Raw genomic sequence first — 7,533 nt, forward strand, 5'->3', positions numbered from 1 at the left:
CAAGGGACTAACCGCCTAAGAATTCTTTGTCTTAACACATTGGAGCGTACATCCTTTGTGGTACAAGTAGAGCATACATCTACTTGGGTTGTGATACTGAGAACAAGAGAGGGTACATCTCTTGTGGATCAGTTCAAGTGGAGCGTACATCCACTTGGTTGTTCAAAGAGAACAAGGGAAGGTACATCCCTTATGGATCTTTGCTTGTAAAGGATTTTACAAGGTTATTGGAAATCTCAAGAATTGGTGGTTGCTTGGGGACAGGATGTAGGCACGGGTTGTGGCCGAACCAGTATAAATCTTGTGTTTGTCTTCTTCTTCCCTACACTCTTTATTTTCTGTTGTGTACTTTTTATTTCCACTTTATTTTTGTCTAAGTTATTGTTTCTGTTCTTTACTTTTGCATAACTTAGTAGTAAAGCCTAATTGAATCTAGTAACATTAAGAAGGATAAATTTTTAATTAGTCAAGACACGTTCATAATTAATTTAACCCCCCCTTCTTAATTATTCTGAGGCCACTTGATCCAACAAGTGGTATCAGAGCAGGTATCTTGAGAAAAGTTTCACAACTTCAAGATTCATGGCCTCCTCAAATTCTCTGTTTCCCGAGGGAAACTCCATCCATAGGCCACCTATCTTTAATGGTGAAGGTTACCACTATTGTAAAACCCAAATGCAAATCTTTATTGAAGTCATAGATTTAAACATTTGGTAAGCAATAGAAATAGGACCTTATGTACCCACCATAGTAGATGCAAGCACAAGTACAACAACAGAAAAACCTAGAGATAAATGGACTGAAGAGGATAAAAGAAGAATCCAATATAATCTTAAAGCCAAAAACATCATCACTTTCTCCCTAGGAATAGATAAATATTTTATAGTGTCAAACTTTTCAAATGCAAAGGAGATGTGGGATACTCTCCAACTTACACATGTAGGCACCACTGATGTGAAAAGATCTAGAGTCAACACCCTTACACATGAATATGAATTATTTAGGATGAACACTAATGAGAACATCCAAAGCATGCAGAAAAGATGCACACATATAGTTAATCACCTTGCCTCCTTAGGAAAAACCTTTCCTAATGAAGATTTAATTAATAAAGTTTTGAGATGCTTAAGTAGGGAATGGCAGCCCTAGGTAACTACCATTTTTGAAAGTAAAGATCTTTCTTCTATGTCTCTTGCCACTCTTTTTGGCAAACTGCAGGAACATGAAATGGAACTTCAACGTCTCAACCAAAATTAAGAGACCGACAAAAGGAAAAGAAGCATAGCACTTAAAGCCCCCTTCTCAATGCAAGAAGAAGAAGAAGAAAAAGAAGAATCTGATGATGAAGAGGACTTCTCACTCTTTGTGAAGAAGTTTCATAAATTTGTTAAAAATAGAAGAATGGAGAGACGCCATAACTTCGACAATGGGAAGAGATCTCAAGAAGGTTCCCCAACACTTAAATGCTATAAGTGGAATCGACCCGGTCACATAAAGGCACACTGCCCCACAAATGAATCATGGCCATAGAAGAAAAGCCATGAAGAAAGAAGATCCAAGAAGGCGTATATTGCTTGGGATGACAATGACTCATCCGATAGTTCGGAGAAGGAGATCAACCTTCTATCCAAGGACTATGAGAGCGATGAGAACATCTCTCAAGAAGATTAAGCGAAAAGCAAAAGTCTGACTTCCATCTTTGAAGATCTAAGCACTTAAATCATGAAAAAGGTAACATCAAAACCATTCTCTTTTAAATTAAGTGGGTTGAAAATTTTCTTCTAAATTAACTTGATATATGATGACTAACAAAATTTTATTTGTTTGTCTTGATTTTTTGCTATTGTGAATATTTGCTTATATGTTTGATTGAGTTATTTTTTTTAAAGCATGAAGTTTTTTTTTAAACAAATATTTGATGATGTCTATGATTCTTGCATGATTTTTTATGATATGTGAATTACTTGCTTAAAAAGTCATTCATAAAGTTTTTCAAAAATTTATTATGTTATATATATTTATTTTCATATAAGAGTTTTTTAGATATAAAGTATTTTGAACCCCTTTCAAATCCTTTCACCCTAAGAATTCATTCAGCACTTAATTCTGCTAAAATGCTCTCTGGTAATCGATTACCACAATGTATAATCGATTACAACAAGGCAGGCTAAGTGTAATCAATTACGAAAAAGATGTAATCGCTTACAATGCGTCCTTGGTGCTTATAAATTCAAATTTCAGAATTCACAAAACTGCAACTTTGTCTCTCTCGCGAAACCCTTATTCCCAAATTTTCTTTCTGCCATAACTTACTCATTTCTTATCCAAATCACGTCCTACAAAGCCCAAAATTCATCTTTTTCATTCTCTTTCATTTCAACTGATTGAAATTTCGAATAATTCTCTCAAATGGTGGAACCATCAAAGAAGCAAAAAGGTTCTTCGAGTAGAAGCCAACGACACTCCGAGGCTCAGGATACTCCAATTCCTTCCTCCATTTCCTCATCCTCATTGTTCTCATCAGAAGAACAACGTACACGGTACTCAAACCTCTTTTCCTCTCATTCTATCATTGACCCTAAGTTCATAGATATGGATTTCTTTTCTGATGAGAGTTTCAAATGCATTCAAGCATTTCATAACTCAAATCTCATTCCCTTTATGTCTTTAAAATTGCCTGTATATTATGAATTGGTAAAAGCCTTTTATTCTAACCTTGAAATTCAAGAAAGAACTTTGATTTATGAGGTCTATGGGATAAAAATGGTCATTGACCAATCCCTATTCTATGATTTGACCCAATTGTCTAGTGACAGTCTACCATTTGAAGGTGCACTGGATGATGATTGGAAGTTTGATTTGTCTGTGCATGATGCCCGCCGGTTGGTCTGCACCAACCAAGTGGATATGACTGGAAGGCTGCTTGCCGGTTCATTGGCTCTTGATAAAAGTATTGTTATCAAGACTGTAAAATGTTATCAAAAGAAACTTACATAAGTAACAACAAAAAATAATTTGTTAAGCAATATTAACTAAATTAAAAATTGAAGTAACAAACAAAAATCCCTGGATGTTCAAATTTTATTATCTGCATTGCAAGAAATTTCATTTGACTTTACTAACGAGGAAAAGGAAAATATAAAAGGTGACAATTACCATTTAGTAAAAACAGAACCACTATAGGGAGTAAAATTCCTTCCATACAATCAGATATAGTAAGAAAATGATGAAGGCTTCTAAACTGAAATTGAAATTGGAACCTGAGGATGTTTGGAAACCCAGTAGGTGTCACCATGAAAATCACCTCCAGCAATCTCATCTACCACATAGTGAGTTCCAACACGTGGGAAAAAAATTCCATACTTGCTATGTCCAACATATGACTCTAACTCCTACACATATGTGGCATCCATTATGTGAATGTTTCCGAAATGTAAACCAAGATTTCTATAAACCAGCACATCCCCAATAATTTGGGTATTCTCACTACAAAAGAGGAATGAAACAGTCAACACATACATGATTATCTTAAACTTCAAACATCACTCCTAAATAAAAATCCACTAGCTCACACAGTTGAATATGATCATCAATATTGCAGACTGATAAAATCAGTGATTTCATTCAGCTACCCCCTTTCATAAGCAAAAGTTAGAGTTCTATGTTTGGTATTAACATTACAATGGCATAATAGAATCAGAATATCATTATTAGATATATGCATTAGAAGAAGAATAAATTTTACTCCATATGATAAAAAAAACATTAATATAAGTGCCTTCCAAGCCATTTTATTCATAAAAGATTCCTGCTTTAACAAGGTCCACCTACACGGCTACACCATGTCAATTATGCACCATACCAATGAAGCACTTGGACCTTGTATGGTGAAACCCAAATATGAAGATGTGAAAACAATTGTATGTGCACATTGGTCTATGATAGAATATATTGTATTAGTAGTTAGACTGTACTGTTCTAGCAGTTGGTTTAGTCAGGCTCAGCTATGCAGAGGTAGCATAGCTGAGCTAGCATGTCTGTTGTAATAGTCAGCTAGGTTTTTTTATAAGTTAGTTAAACTTCTAACTAAACATAATATAAATAGATAAACTTTGTACCTATAATCACTTTTGATTCATATAAAATTCCTATTATTGTTTTTATCTCTATCTCTAAATTCCACAGTCTAGTGAAAAGCTATGTAATGTATCTTGAATTGATAAAGCATATCATTCTTGACACACACACACACACACACACACACAATGATATCACAATAAGCTAGAGTAACATATTATTAGCAACAAGAGAAAAAAAATATTCAAACTTGTAAAAATGAAATACCTTGTGGTTACTACTGTCTTACCCTAATTTCGTCCGGGGATTATAATTTGATGATATACAACCATTGATTGGACGCTTCGAGATATTTGGCACCCTTTGTTGCACAATATGTGAAGTCTCGAGACGTGCCGAAAATCAAAAGGAAGTAGGCTTACGCGATCCGTGAAAATTCCGTGATGTGACAGAAATCGAAAGGAGGTATTTTTCGCAATCCGTGCGTTTTCGTAACTTCTTCGAAAGCTAAAAAAGAGTAAATACATAATCCGTAAGGACTCGTAACCTTGCGGAAGGAAAATAAGTATCGTTACGAAATTCGTAAATTTTCGTAACGTTACGGAAAAAGAATTACCAAAAAAAGGTAGAGGGGCTGCATTTAGTAAAAAGGGGGGTACAAATAGCAATCAGGCCCACTTGGGCCTTCCAGATTCTTCCTCCAAAAGGTTGTTGCTTCTGGAGGAAGCAACCTGGCTCGCTTGGGCGAGCTGGGTGGCAAGCTCCTCCCCTATTTTGCTATAAATAGGGGGAGGAGTGAAGGGAGAAGGGGTTCATCCTTCTTGGCACTTCTTGTTCTCTCGAAATTGCTGAGGAAAATTATTTTCGTGAAGAAAATCCAAGCCGAGGCGCTTCCGTAACGTTTCCAGGAGTAATTATGCAAAGATTCTCGACCGTTCTTCAACATTCATTGTTCGTTCTTCGTTTTCTTCAGTCTTCAACGGGTAAATACTTCAAACCGAGCTTTTCAATTCATTCTATGTACCTGTGGTGGTCCACATTTTGTTTCATGTATTTTTATTCTCGTTTTCATTCGCTTTCTATACCCCCTTTTGACGTGCTTAAGTCATTTATTTAAGTCATTTCTCGCCTAATCTAAAAATAAAATAAATTTCCACCGATCATTTGAATTGTAGTATTCGTTAATTTCTATTAAAATGAATTCCGACCATTCGGTCGTGCCGTAACCACGTTGGAAATAAAAAAAGAGGTAAAATAATAATATAATAATCAAAAAATACCTTTTAGTAAAATAAAGCAAAAAATCAATCGGACGTTTTCTCTTTGGGATTTCTCATTCTTAATTGAATTGACTAATAACTAAAGTGAAACTAAGGCTAAAATCAACTCGCCTAGTCAAGCTCGTCCACAAAAAATAGGTTTTTGAAAGTTTATCATTTCAGTTTCTTACCAAGTAAAATGGATCATTTTTAAGGTCCAACGCCTTAAAATGATCACCCTTCAAGTAAAAAGAATCACTTGATTCACGCATATGAAAGAACTACGTAGGTCTGATTTCCTCTTTGATAGAGGGTACGTAGGAGCAAGAGCCCCGCTTTTGTCGACCTCAAAAAATAAAAAGAAATAAAAGTTAAGGTAACGCAATTTCCACAATTCTAAAAAATAGGTTGTTGTCCTTTGAGACAAACATGAGAGGTGTTAATACCTTCCTCAAGCGTAAATACAACTCCCGAACTTAGAATTTTCATTTTGACCGGTTTCCTTCGGTTTTCCCGACGTTTTCCACAAATAAACGTTGGTGGCGACTCCGCGCATCTTTCCTCCTTTGGAAAGCGCACCCGTGAGCCTCGCCCTCGCTCGCCCGCAAAAGGGCACGTTGCGACAGTTGGCGACTCCACTGGGGACTATTTTTGTGAGTTAGGCCTATTTTAAGGAATTGTGGATTTGTGAAACTTCGTGTGTGCATTTGTTGAACTGTGTAAAATGTAAATAACTGTTGTCTATTTCGCATTCTTTACACTGCATTCTAAGCGCCCACGGGTTTGAGTAAAAAAGGGGCCCTATACCCAGGTTCATGGGAATTTAAGGAGTGGAGGTGAATCTATCATCATGCTAGGTCTCCGACTTGCTTGATAATAGTGAAACCTCATCTAGAGCTTTCTCTCTTTATAATGTGTTGTCGCTGGTATTCCATACCGCCACAATATTATTATCTTGAGTGATGATACCTCTAGAAAACAGCCGTGTGAGTTATGAATTGTTGGGGAGTAGTTATTAGAGACCCCTAGATATTGTCCTATAGGTTCCCAAATAGGGGCAAAGAGCAAACACGCTCCGTGCCATTCGTTCTCATGCATTTTTTTGGTAAATAGCACTAGTTTATAGTTTTCCTAGTGATATTTTGTTTCTCTAGAGTGATACATCACTTTTAATACACACGTTGAGGCGCCATAATGCCTAAAACGTAGTATTAAAAAGATGGATCTTGTTGGTCTCGTATATGTAAATTACCCCTTTGTTGTGTTTTCTTTCCGTTTCATGCATGCACATCTGCATCATACCGTCACACATGCGTTGTATGTGGGTCTCGTCTTTGTCGTGGGAAGTCGGAAGATCCATATCGTCTTCTTAACTGCACACATGGGGCGCTGCGCCCCTAAAGGTGCAAGTAAGGAGAGATGATTTTCTGGGCTCTCGTGTCCGTAAATGCATTCATATCATGCATCGCATAAGCATCTCTTCATGGCATCATAATGAACATATCGTTCCTACATTTGTTCGTTATCATATTCCAGCATCACATTTTGCATGAGTCATTGCATCATCATGCATATGCGTTCAACAAACTTTTTTGATCTACAAATTGCATACTAATTGTTTTCATGTTTGCTCATGCGTAACCCTTACGTTTTCCCCTGCAAGACAAAAACAAAAAAGAAAGCATGAAAATTCATGATGCATTCTTAGTTGCATGTGTTAGGTACCATGAGCCAACCATGTTGGGATCATAAACCCATTTCTAAAATTAAAAAAAAAACACAAACAACAAAACAAAATGATTGAGCATGGTACCTAATGCGTGGTTAATTAAGAAAGGATGTCTCTTCGGGCATCTCAATCTCATAATTACATTTTCCATGCATAGCATGCGTATTCTCGAGTCTTTCATCCCTATGAAATGTTGTTGAAGTATTGGCGATCAAAATTGCCATTCCCTGGGTTATGGGGTTGAACCAAGCTCGTGCTTTTACAAAAAGGTTCATCGAGTCAAGTTGAAGTATGGAAGTAACCATCTTGCAAAAAATTGGGGCAAAAGATGGATCGTGTTACATCGCTCCTTCGTCTACTGCCAAACACATTTAGGGTTGTCGATGTCCCTGTTACTTCCAGTTTCACCTTGACGGAGATGTCATGGACCATGTTGAAAATCTAAATTGATTCAACCCCATATCCTGT

The sequence above is a fragment of the Glycine max genome, chromosome 14, assembly GCF_000004515.6.
Source record: "Glycine max cultivar Williams 82 chromosome 14, Glycine_max_v4.0, whole genome shotgun sequence".
Classification (NCBI taxonomy): Eukaryota; Viridiplantae; Streptophyta; class Magnoliopsida; order Fabales; family Fabaceae; genus Glycine; species Glycine max.